Source organism: Nansenia antarctica (assembly GCF_963989245.1).
Source record: "Nansenia antarctica genome assembly, chromosome: 10".
Taxonomy (NCBI): Eukaryota; Metazoa; Chordata; class Actinopteri; order Argentiniformes; family Microstomatidae; genus Nansenia; species Nansenia antarctica.
In genome coordinates, this window is record NC_137680.1 from 12,776,897 (window position 1) to 12,790,595 (window position 13,699).

At 45.1% G+C, this 13,699-nt stretch overlaps 1 pseudogene across 1 annotated transcript; it reads right to left on the reverse strand.

The window, feature by feature from the left end:
• Positions 1 to 351: 351 nt before the first annotated feature.
• LOC308166658 (myosin-11-like) lies at positions 352 to 3,451 on the reverse strand (annotated as a pseudogene). The gene has a single exon. The product of its transcript is annotated as a myosin-11-like (transcript).
• Between the last annotated feature and the right edge of the window lie 10,248 nt (positions 3,452 to 13,699).

Below are 13,699 nucleotides of genomic sequence, written 5' to 3' on the forward strand. Positions count from 1 at the left end.
TTTTCATTTTCATTTTTTTTTTTTAAGTGTTTGAGATGTTTAGTATGTGTTTGATTTTTTTCATATACATGTTTTTATAAATGTTTTGAGTTGTGAATTTGGGAGGTTCCACTGCACTGCTGAATGTATTGAGAATAATGTCTCTGATAGCTTTTGTTCAGTCTGAGCAGATTAGACTTCCTTACAGATCAGGGAGTTATTAAATAGGATGAAACAGCAATAATAAAGTTCAAAGAACTGAAGAACTATGAAGGTTATCAAATTTGAAGGCACGTGTGTGTTCTTTGGTGAGCAGGTCTGCCTGGTATGTAATACTGAATCTGATTGGCTGGATGCTTGGGGTTGTTTCCTCTACTCTGAAGACTTTGTTCCATTGTAGTCCGCCCCTGTGTCACCGTCTTCTTCCGAAGCGTCGTCGATCACCCTCCGGACCCCTCCTCCGGTGCGGCGCGGCGCGCTGCTGAAAGAGGGCTCGTTCCCGCGCCTGAGTTTGGTCTTGAGGGTGTTGACCTCGCGGCTCATGGCGTCGTTAGACTCCGCGGCCTCGTCCAGCTCCCGCTGCAGCTTCCTGCGGCCGGCCGTGACGCGCTGACACTCCTCCTCCGACTCCTCCAGCTGACGCTTCAGCTGCTTCATCCGCGAGGTGGACTTGTCCGCCTGGTCCTTGTACTGCTCTGCTTGTTTCCTCTCATCCTCCACCTGGATGAGAAGATCCTTCAGCTTCTTGTCCTTCTGACGCATTCCCTTGGCAGAGGCCTGCTTCTCCCTGCTCTCCTGCTCCAGCTGCTCCTCCAGCTGGGCCACCTTGGCCTCCAGGGCAGTGATGGAGGACTTGAACTTAGACTTGACCTGGTTCTCCATCTCCTGCAGCTTGGCCTTCAGGTCCTTGTTGGCACGCTCCATCTGCTGCCGGGCACTCTCGTTCTTCTGGCTGGTTGTGCGCTCCGCCGTCAGCTCGATGGTCAGCTGATCGACCTGTGACACGCTCTTCCTCAGTCTGTCGTTGAGAATTTCCATGTTGCTCTGCTCCTCCTCCAGCTCCTCCTCCAGCTGGGAGATCTTAGCTTCCAGGCGACGCTTCTCATCGGCCAGGGCCGACTTTCCAGAAGAGTTGCTGGCGAGTTCATCAGACAGTTCGTCCCTCTCTGCTTCCGCTTGCTTCCGTGCCCTGTCAGCGGCAGCCAGGTCCTCCTGTAGCTGCATGAGCTCAGCCTCCAGACTCTTGGCCTTCCTCTCGCTCTCCTTGGCTGTGGAGAGCACCTCCTCTCTGGCCGCACGAGCATCCTCCAGCTCCCTCTGGTAGTCCTTCATCTGGGCCTGGATCTTGCGCAGCTGCTTGATGGCCTCGTCTCGTCCCTTATTGGACGTCTCGATCTGTCCCTCCAGGTCCTTCATGTCTCCCTCCAGCTTCTTCTTAGCGGCCGACACCACGGTCCTCTGCTTACGCTCGTCCTCCAACTCTGTCTCCAACTCACGCACCTGCTTGGTGAGCTGCTTCCTCTTCTCCTCTCCCTGCTCGTCTCTGCCCAGGAGGTCGCGCTCAAACTGGGCCTTGAGGGCCTGCATGTTGACCTCCAGACGCAGCTTGGCGTCCTCCGCCGCCTGCAGCTCGTCCTCCAGCTCCTCCAGCTGCGTCTTCATCTCCTCCACCTGGGCGTCCAGCCCACGCTTGGACTTCTCCAGCTCGTGGACGCTTTTGCCCACATCGTCCTTGGAGCTGACCAGGTCCTCCATCTCCATGCGCAGGGCCTTGTTGGCTCTCTCCAGCTCCTCCCTGGAGTCCTGGGCCTCCTCCAGAGCCCTGGCCAGGGACAGGGCCTTGGTCTCCTTCTCTCTGGCCTCAGCCTCCGCGCGGTCACGCTCGTCCGCATACTTACTGGAGATGCTCTTCTCCTCGGCAAGCATCTGGTCAAACTTCTTCTGCTTCTTCTCCAGGTTGGACACCAGCTGTCTCTGGTTGTCTAGGTCCATCAGGATGTCCTCCAGCTCCTGCTGCCGGCGGTTCTTGGTCTTCTCCAGCTTGTCGTACGCCGAGGCCTTCTCCTCAAACTGGGTGTTGGACGCCTCCAGGTCCCTCTGCAGACGCTTCTTGCCCTCCTCCAGGAGCTCCACGTTGCCTGCCATCTCCTCCATCTTCTTCTTGGAGTCCGCCAGCTGGATGTTGAGTGTGGAGACGTGTCTCTCCACGTTCCTCTTGGCCTCCATCTCCTCCTCCAACTGTTCCTGCAGACCGTTCCTGTCGTCCTCCATTTGGCGCAGGCGCGTGGAGAACTGCAGCTTCTGGCGGGTCTCCTCAGCCAGCAGCTCCTGTGTATCTTGGACTTGGGCGCTCAGCGTGGCCACATCCTTGCTCAGCTTGTTGTTCTTCCCCTCCACTTCATTCAGGATGTTGGTGACGCTCTCCAGTTCAACCGTTGTCTTGGAGCAGCGTTCTGCCAGCTCTGCCTTCTGCCTCTCGCTGTCATTGAAGTGTCTCTGCAGGTCGACCAGCTGACCTTCGACCTTCTTCCTCTTGTTTTCCCCGTCCTGTTTGGCCTGGTTCAGGGACCTCACCTCCACCGTCAGGTCGGTTGTCTCCTTCTCCAGAGCCTGCTTGGCCTTCTCCAGGTTCAACTTCACCCGTTTGGACTGCTCCAGCGTCTCAGTGAGCTCCTCCACGGCCTGGGTGTGTTTCGTCCTCATCTCCTGGACCTGGGCCTCATGGGTACGGCCCTCCTCTTCCATGGCTCTCTTCAATATAGTCACCTCCTGCTCTCGCTTGGCCCGGAGCTCTTGCTGGGTGGCAGTGCTGTCCAGCGTGTCTTCCAGCTCAGACTTGAGGGCCTCCAGCTCCTCTCCAAAGTCTCTCTTGGTCTTCTCAGCCTTGTTCCTGGCCTGCCTCTCTGAGTCCAGGTCCTCCTGAAGGTCTGAGATGTGTCCCTCCAGTTCCCGGATCTTCTTCAGAGCGTTGACCTTCTGGGCAGTTTTGTCCTCCAGTCTGGCCAGAGCATTCTGTAGCTCCTCCTCCTTCTTGGCTAGCTGGGCTTTCAGGTCAGCGATTTGGGCCAGGAGGTCAGCGATCTGCTCCTGGAGGTCGTTAGACTCGGCGTCCAGCTTACGCTTGGCCTTGTCCAGCTCCTGACGTCCCTTCTCCTCCTTCTTCAGGCGGACCTCCAGTTCAGATATCATGGACTCGTGTTTGTTCTTGAGCTTGGTCAGGTTCTTGGACTTCCGCCAGGTTAGAGCTGAAGTCTGCTATCCGTTCCTCCGCCAGCTTCCTTTCCTTAAGCAGCTTGTTGTTCTGGTCCTCCATTAGTAGGATGTCCTCCTCACACTTCTTGATCTTCCCCTCAGATGCCACCTTCTCCAGCTGCAGCTTCTGACGAGCATCCTCCTCCTCCTCCAGATGCTCCTCCAGGTCCTGCATCTGCTGCTGCATCTTCTTCTTGTCCACCTGCAGCGCCTGACACATACAAAATAAAAGGGAGAGAAAAAATAAAATAAAGGTAATAATAAAAACATGAAAACTGATAATATATAAAATATAATAAAAATAAAGAAAAGGGTACATTGCAACAGATACATTAATTATATCCAACTCCTACTCTACTCCTGGTGAATTCACACACCTGTTCAAATGGTTTATTACAGAGTTTACATTTGTTCACGCCCAGGTTCGTCCATCCATTGTGATAAGTCCTTGTCCTCCAGATATTTTATGAATGGGCCCCAAATACTTTGGAATCTTTCCTGCCTGTCTTTGAGTGTGTATGAAATTTTCTCTAATGGTAGACACCGAGACATCTCCCTAAACCAATGCACAATACTTGGGTTACCTGTGCTTTTCCACGTTAGTGCTATTGATCTTTTGGCCTGTAAAATACACATCCATAAAGATCTGTTCACTGCATTTCATCCTGTGTCCCTCTGGGTAAATGCCAAGAATAAACAGCTTAGGCTCAACAGTAATTTTAATTGACAGAATGTCCTGTATTATTATTCCAAGTTCTTCCCAGAATTCTTGAATTCTTGGACATTCCCATATACAATGAAAAAATGTACCCTTGTCCTCTCTACACCTGTTACATAAGTCTGGAATGTTGGGGTTAAATTTATTGAGTTTTTCTGGTGTTATATATACTCTCATTATCCAATTATACTGTAGAAGCTTTAAACGAGTGTTAGCGGTCTGGGTTTGAGCTCTTTTGCATGCCTTGTTCCATTTTTCCACTGATATTTCCTCTTGAAGGTCACTCCTCCATGCTTTCAATTTGGGTTCTGAAGATTCTAGTGATCTAGCAATCAACAAATCATATACATCCGAAATAATTCCTTTTCCGAAAGGATTTTTAATTAAAACTTTCTCCAATGAGGATAGAGCGGGTATGGCCAGGGAGTGATTTTGATTAGAATAAATAAAGTTCCTGAGCTGTAAGTACTTAAAGAAATGCTTGCGAGGGATAGAATGTTTGTTTACTAGAATTTCAAATGATTCCATATGCTCATCCTTTGAGTCGAATATGTCATTAATTTGTGTTATTCCTTTGTCAGCCCATAATTTAAAGCCCCCGTCTGCCCTACCTGGCACAAAGTAATTATTGCCCCAAATGGGACTATAGCGAGAGAGAACAGGTGTTTCCGACAAGTATTTTTGTACCTCGTACCATACAGAAATCATGTTTCTCAATATAGGGTTCGATGTTTTCCTTTTAAGGTTTTTCGGATTATCCGAGTATATATATGTCGGCAGTTGGAGCCCTATAGAGTTACACTCAATGTCTTTCCATGCTGGTGAAAGTAGTCCTTCTGTCGAGTAGTAAAACCTCATAGTTCTGATTTGAGTTGCCCAGTAATACCACAACATGTTTGGGCATTGTAGGCCACCCCTGTCATAAGGTAAATACAGAAGAGACAGGCGAAGTCTGGGGCGTCTATTTTTCCATATAAAGTTCGTGAATAATGTCCTTAGTCTAGGAAATAAGTTTGGGGGAGGCGGCAAGGGGATGTTTTGAAAGAGATATAATAGCTTTGGGAGAGTGTTCATTTTCAATATATTAATTCTGCCTATCAGGGAAATAGGAAGAGATGACCATCTATCAATTGATTCGCAAATAGAATTTACAACAGGGCTATAATTAGTCTGTACCACTTCTAGCCTGTGAGTAATTTGTATTCCTAAATATGTAAAGCTGTCAACTGACTTAAAGTGACCAATATAATTGGGTGGGTTCTCTCTCTCATTCGAATTAAGCAGTAATATGGCAGATTTATGGCTATTAACTTTGTACCCAGAAATATTGCCGAATCTTTTAATGAGGTCCATAAGAGCCGGGATCGATTCTCCCAGATTTTTAAGGAACAGGATTACGTCATCCGCATAGAGAGCTATGCGATGTTCAAGTTGACCTATAGGTATGCCTGATATTGATGTGTGATTTCGTATTGCAATTGCTAAGGGCTCAATTGCCATCATAAATATGAGAGGGCTCAATGGACACCCCTGTCTGCATCCCCTGTTGATTTTAATTGGCATAGATATATTGTTGTTAGTAATTATTTCTGCATATGGTTCTTTATATAATAATTTCACCCATTTACAACAGTTTTCTCCCAGCCCAAATCGTTCGAGAAGCTCAAACAGGTATGCCCATTCCACCCTGTCAAATGCTTTCTCAGCATCCAATGACAGGAAAGCTGTATCTGGTAACTCTCTTTGGGAATGTAAGATATTTAAAACCCTTCTTACGTTATGAAATCCCTGACGACCCACAATGAACCCATTTTGGTCTCCCTTTATGATATCTGGTAGAATAATCTCTAATCTCTTTGCTAGAATTTTGCAGAGTACTTTTAAATCTGAGTTGAGGAGGCTGATTGGCCTCATGTTTTCGCATTTATCATTTGATTTTCCAGGTTTAGGAAGGAGAGTAATCAAAGCCCCTCTCAAGGAGGGAGGGAGGATCCCTTCCCGAAATGATTCATTAAACATCTCAAGAAGGGGTCTAATTAATTTTTAGATTACTAAATCTAAATCTAAGTGTCTTTGTAGGACAATGTACTCTGTATACGGCAAGTATATCTAGATTTCGTGCGGAGAAGCGGCGAAACGCCAGTGTCCTCTCTCGACCGGCATTGTGTATTGTGTACACAAAAGGAAGTCTTCTATGATCTATTTTTTCTCTAGGCACTATCTTTAAAGGCTTCCAGGAGGCACCGATTCACTTCCGCCCCACATACAAGTTTGACACCGGTTGTGACGTGTACGACACCTCCTCCAAGCAGAGAACTCCTTCCTACACAGTAAGAAACCCATTCATCGTCATCCCTCATGGCTTTGGGCAAGAAACATTGTTGATGTAGGAGTCTTAACCTACTGTACATCTGTCTCTGTGTATTCTAGGACAGAATACTGTACAGGAGCAGACAGGCAGGTGACATCAAGGTCATCAAGTACAAGAGTTGTACAGAGATTAAGACCTCAGACCACAGGCCTTTGGTCGGAGTCTTCCAGGTCAAGCTCCGTTCCGACAGAGCCAGACTGCCCTCTGGTTGTGGGAAAGCTGTGTTCAAACTCTGTGACCATTATCAGGGTGGATCCTCACCTGAGCCCTCCCCAGTGACGTCTTCTGGAGAGGAAGACTCCTCGCGCTCCCAGACCTCTGAGGAGATGAGGAGAGAGGTTGGCGCCACGCTGGAGACAATCACCTCCGGAGAGTCTTGGGCTGGTCAGACAGCTGGTGAAGGTGGTGCCACTAGTATGGTGGACACAGACACAGTGAGCTGTGGGGGTGAAGAGATCTTGAAAGTACAAGAGCTCTCACCCCACTCCTCCTCTGTCCCTGATGAGACGCCTGATCCTGGATGTCCTATTATAAGGACGGTTATTCGGGACTCAGTGCAGGACCCAAATGGTACAGGCAATGCCCAACCCTATCTAGTTTCACCCCTCTATATAACGAAGAAGTTTGAACACACTGCACCAATCCTGAGATCTCTACACTGGCTACCAGTCTCTCATAGGGCTTTCACACCATTCATACCAGTGCATCGTTCGCCAGACAGTGCCAACGTTCGGAGGTTTCCGAATGCGAACGCGAACCGGCACGGTTCTTTGCCGGTGTGAAAGCCCTATTAGAGAATTGAATTCAAAGTACTCCTAATTGTATACAAATCACAAAATGGTCTTGGTAGACTAATCAGCTAATCATTCCAAGAGTGAAAACAAAACACGGTGCAGCAGCTTTTAGTCACTCTGCCGCATGCTCCTGGAACTCCCTGAAGAAATCAAACAGGCCCCTAAAAATATTTAAATCTAAGCAAAAAAAATGTTTTGCAACAGTAATGGTTAAACACTAACACTTCGATCTATGTCTTTTCATCCATTATCTATTATCTTATTCATTATCTTGTTAAATGTTTATCCATATATATCTATTCTTGTAATTTAAAACATATGTTACGGTACATGTGGGAATACGGTACATGTGGGAAAACTAGGGTTAGGGTTAGGTGCTAGGGTGCTAGGGTTAAGGTTAGGATTAGGGTTAGGGGTAGGGTTAGGGTTAGGGTTAGGGTTATAATTAGGGTTCGACATGCCAGAATGTACCAAGTCACCCTAGCACCTAACCCTAACCCTAGTTTTCCCACATGTACCGTATTCCCACATGTACCGTAACACATATATTTTCTTACTATCCTCCTCTTGGTATTGTTCAATGCTGTATGTAAAGCACTTTGAATTGCCTCTATTGTATGAAATGTGCTACAAATAAACTCACCTTGCCTTGCCTATGTGTCACCAGATATGAGGGTATGTGGCCCCTCCCCTTCCCATGTCTTGCCAAACTTTGACAAGGAGGATGTTCACAAGGAGCTTGTGCAACAGTTCGGTGGTGAGGAAGGCCTCAAGATGGCGGCTGAGTCCAAAGATCCAGCAATTGTCAATGTTTTGGAGACGTCATTGACGACGGAGCTTCTTGGTGCGTGTGGTGCAGCACAGGCAGCCAAGAAAGGAAAGAAGGGAAAACTATTCTCTCGCTGGAAGGTATATTACACATACTGAATGTATATCTTTCAAAATGTTAATTGATAACACTGCCTTGTCTTTAACTAATTGATACAGAATTACACATTTATATTCATATGTGTAGTATTTTAGTTTGTATAATTGCATTGCTTTATTGGGATTGATAAGCTGCAACAGGTATGGCATTTCCATTTGCACCTTTTCTCAACATTCAGGGCTCCAAGAAAATAGACGGCAGTCCTCCGAAATCGATGAAGAGCAAACCTCAAAGCTCTTCCAGGCCTGTATCCTCTACAGGTAAGTAAACCACTGCTCTGTCAAGATTATAAATATAACCCCATGTGCTATTCCATAAAAAATGTTGCACATTCAACTGAACTGATGTTTAAAAAAAAGAAAATAAAAAAAAGCTGCACACCTATACCATCCTCCTTTCTCTTCCTTCAAAGGGAAAGATGACTCCTCTCCTCGAACAGAGAAGAGCAGTAAAACGTCCCTCTTCACCAGGATGAAGAGAACAGGCTCCGAAGTTATATCCAGCCTGTTCAAATGCAGTGGATGATACCATCCTCCTTTCTCATCCTTCAAAGGGAAAGATGACTCCTCTCCTCCGACAGAGAAGAGCAGTAAAACTTCCCTCTTCACCAGGATGAAGAGAACAGGCTCCGAAGTTATATCCAGCCTGTTCAAATGCAGTGGATGATACCACCCTCCTTTCTCATCCTTCAAAGGGAAAGATGACTCCTCTCCTCGAACAGAGAAGAGCAGTAAAACGTCCCTCTTCACCAGGATGAAGAGAAGAGGCTCCGAAGTTATATCCAGCCTGTTCAAATGCAGTGGATGATACCATCCTCCTTTCTCATCCTAACAACAGAAGAGGTAGAGAGAGAGGGAGAGAGAAGGAGGGTAGAAGTCGAGAGTGAGAAGGAGAAGATTGAAAAGGAGAAAGAAAAGGATATCGAAAGGATGAGAAAAGAGATGGAGGCGATGAAGAGGACAGAAGAGGTAGAGAGAGAGGGAGAGAGAAGGAGGGTAGAAGTCGAGAGAGAAGGAGAAGATTGAAAAGGAGAAAGAAAAGGATATCGAAAGGATGAGAAAAGAGCGGTATTGCCCTGCCTTCCCCTACCATCCTAGGTTTCGCAAATTCGCCAGCGGGAGCCGCTGAAGAAGGACGGGGTTCAGAGGTTGTCATGACGTTTTTCCAATGATTTTGTATAAAATGTGGAATGTTAATCTGAAACTAAATGATATTAAAATCCATGTTGATGTATGAGGGAGATGTCTGTGTTGTTCTTCCTCCAGGGGGGGCGTTCCATCAACATCGCTAAAGGAAAATCCAGGCTTATTCTGATAAATCTCACGAGAGTTAACAAAAATAAGCCTGGATTTTCCTTTAGCAATGATAGTGCTCCTAATTCACTTGGATGAAGGGATGGGGTAGTGTCTAAAATAATGAGCTCTCATAGATCCTAACTAACCGTTACTAATAGTACTCATTTCAAATGTAAAGTTCTAGTCTAGGAAACTCACAAGTTAAGAAGTCGCTTATTAAAAAGAAAAAAAAACGTCATTGATTGATTGATTGAAAAACTTTATTAGAAGATTTGCAGAAGTAGGTACATGAAAGTACATATTACATACAAGGTCAGCTAACAGGATAAAAACCCAAGAAAGCCACTGGCTTATTTCAATTGGGGTCCTTGATTCTCAATTCATCGTTACATGTAAGACAGACAAAAAAACTAGTACTATCTACAAGATAATACAGACAAATAACTATTACTATCTACAAGATAAACATACATCCATCATGGGAAGAACAATACAACAAAACATAAGGTATGTACAGCGGGTAGGACAGGTGGGGACATACACCACAGGTGGGGGCGGGGGACAAAACACAAAGTATGTACAGTGGGTAGTTCGGGTCTTTTAATCAGATTTTTGATTTAGAGGGTCCAGTTACGGATTGCAGCCTCCTGTAAATGTTTTTTGAGAGTGGTTTTGAAGGTGGGCAGTGTTTTGCACTAGTTTAAGATTATAGGAAGGGCGTTCCACATTTTTACTGCATAGTTTGCAAACGAGTTTAACCCCTTGTTTGTGGTGCAACGCGGTTGAACGTGGTTCGTGGAGCTTCCTCTGGTGTTGTATGTGTGGACGTTGTTCACTTTTTGGAAGTATGTTGACAGGTACTTGGGTGTCTTTGTGGTGTAGCGTATCTTGAAGACCAGGCCCAGTGCAAGCTGCTGCACTCTGTCAACTACTCGTAGCCAATCAAGGCTCAAAAAATGAGCAGCGGTTAGATGCAGGGTTCGAGTTATAAGCTGATCTCTGTGGGGGTCTCCAAAATAACAGTGCGAAATGTTCTCATGCATGTGCGAATCATGCCCACACAGCGATGGGACTTACCAGTTTTAATTAGCTATAGGCAGTAGCGGATTAAGGTGGTCAGTGGCCCTAGGCTACTCCTTTGTGTGAGGACCCCCCGCCCCCATACACAAGCCTCCCCCCTCCCCAAAATATACAACTCACGAGCACCCTGCACACACACCACTCATAATGCTTTACCATAAAACACTTAAACACTTTAATAACACAATAACACAACAGTGTTAATAATGCAAAGAATAAAAAAAAAAGGTTCAGTGCATTCAGTTCTGTCTCTATTGCTCTCCTCTCCCGTTGTCTCTCTGTTACTGTCCTGTTGTCCGTCTCTCTGTTGCTCCCCTCAGCTCTAAATGACAGAAATGAATTAGCTAATTAGTTGGCATGTAAACATATAGTTAGGGTTGGGTACAGTTTGGGTTTTATTCGATACCGGTGACAAATCGATACTTTAAAAAAGGTACCGTTACCGAAACATCATCCTCATCCTCATCCTCCTCCTCAAATACCAACATATCCTGACGCTACAGCTGCAGGCTACTCATTTCACCACATCAACAGCCCCACATGAAACAACAGCTATAAAAGCGATAGTCACACATGTATCTCGGCCAATAATTGTGTTATTTTTGCTATACAGAAGGAGCGAAAAATACATTACATACATTAAATACAAATACAAAAATACATTAGTACACTAGGTTAGTAAAAAGTAAAAGCCACCTTACCTTTACGGAGACAAGATAGACCTGTTTGGTCTGTTTTCAGTAGGCTGCGGTCGCGGTCCTGGAACCCATGATGCTGACGTCCGATTTTCTTTCTTTATCCAAGATTGGATGAACGGGAGAGATTGTATGTATATACTCCTGTATAGCTAAGGAATGAATGTTTGCTTCTCAATAATAGGCTAGGTGCACGATCTCACTACTTCCTGAAAGGCAACTGGTATATGAACATATCCTGTCTCACTCTATTGGTTTAATTGATTAATCAGCTGTGCACTGTGTGTTCCAACGGTTTACTGCACAGCTGATTAATCAACCTTTTGCTGTTGCACAATATTCTACTGCGCCCCATGGTGTCTTGGTGGTGAAGTGCAGGCAGTCAAAGGCCTACTGTCATTCACAGGAGATTAATGGTGCGCGTAGCTCTTTTGGAAAACGTGTTTATTTTACAATATTTATAATATAAATTAAATAATATTCATTACATTGACATTTTGATCAAATAATAGTTGTGGTAATGTATTATTAGCGACCCCCACAGATTTTTGATTTTACTGCCTTCATGGGAGCTCAGAGAGTCTCAGACCATCTCTATGGGAGCTCAGCTCCCATTGGCTCCCACATAACTCGAACCCTGGTTAGATGTGTCCTAGGGTTGAGGCCTAGCAGAAGCCTAACCAGTTTATTTTGGGCTGTCTGGAGTCTTGTTTTATGGGCCTTTGTGGTTCTATAGTACCATGATGTTACGGCATAGTCGAAGTGACATTGAATGAGAGCTCCTGATAGGGTCCTCAGTGTGTTTTTACTGACAAGTGAGGATATCCTGTACAAGAATCTAGTTCTATGGTTCACTTTTTTGATTACTTTTGCTGCCATTTTATCTCCGGAAAGATTTGCCTCTAAGATGGAGCCCAGGTATGTAATATCCTCTTTTCTTGTGATATTAATGTTACCCACTTTTATTTTAAAATGTTCAGCCTTTCTGAGTTTAGATGGGGATCCGTATAGGATGGTTTCAGTTTTACCTAGGTGTATTGATAGTTTATTGTCAGCTAGCCAGATGCAGATTCTACTCAGTTCAGTGCTTAGCGCTTTTTCCACCTGCAATATGTCCCTGTCAGAGACCAGCAGAGCCGAGTCATCCGCGAACAGGAACAAATTGCAATCACATGCTGATGACATGTCATTCACATATATTAGGAACAGTAAAGGTCCCAATATGCTTCCTTGTGGAACGCCGCAGGTCACTGGGAGGGGGGGGGACAGTGTTCCGTTCACACTAACCACCTGTTCCCTCCCCTCTAAGTAGGATTGCATCCAGCTCACCGATGTTCTATCGAACCCAATTGCTTTCAGTTTATCTAACATTATGTGGTGATCTACTGTGTCGAAGGCCTTCTGGAGGTCCAGCATGACCATGCCGCAGTACTTGCCCGAGTCCACCTCATGGTTGATGTGGTCGTTCAAATAGAGAAGGCATGTGTCAGTGGAATGGGATGTTCTGAATCCTGATTGAAATTCATACATCAGATCAACCTGTTCATAAACTATTTTTTCCATAAGTTTCGAGATGGAATTAAGAATAGAAACAGGTCGGTAGTTGCCTGGGTCTAATTTGCTTCCTTTTTTATACAGTGGGGTTACCCTTGCTATTTTAAAGTCAAGGGGGACGTGTCCCTGTTTGATGGAGAGGTTTATTATGTGGGTGATGATTGGGGTAATGGAGGCAGCTGAGTCTTTTAGAAATCTGGCTGGAATATTGTCATGGCCCGTGGCCTTTTCTGAGTGTAGAGCACCCAGCTTTTTAAACACCTCATCGTTTGACACCATGGAGAGTTTAAAATCATCTTTGCGTACACCCAGTTTATTGTAGAACGCACTGATGTGCTCTACACCATAACGCCCTGAGTGGGGTGGTAGATTGTTAACTAATTTAGTGGCTATGGTTGTAAAGAAAGTGTTTAAGCACTTAGCCACATCCAGCTTGTCTGTAAGGAGAGAATCTCCAGATTTTATGCTGATGTTTGTAGACCTGGTTTTGAGTTTTTGACTGCAACCTAGTTGGCTATTAAGTAGCTTCCAAAGGTCACGTGGTTTGTTTAAGTTTTCTTCGATTTTGTTATCGAGGTATTCTTTCTTAGCAGATTTGGTCATGGTAATTACCTGATTGCATAGTTTGTTGCATTGTTTTTTAATTTTCTCAAAGTGGGTTTTGAGATCTTCGTTTAAGTGTTTCACAAATTTTGATTAGCATTTTTGAACTTCAGAGCATTTTAGGTCTCTGACTTTCATAGCATTTAGAATGTCCGAATTCATCCATGGTTCCGATCGGGCTTTAACCCTGGTGGTTCTCATGGGGGCTATACTGTCAATAATATTTAGGAATTTGGTTTTGAAACCTAACCCTCATAGAAATAAAGTTTCTTCTTGGGTTACAGAGCATGAATGAAAGCCACATGCAAAAGTAATTAAGAAACAGCCTGTCCTGCTAAAATAATTTCCTCAACTATTTTCATAATCTATAAAAAAAGAAGAACTTGGAGACCTTTTCACCACTTAGTGTATTAGACTAACCTACCCCTCT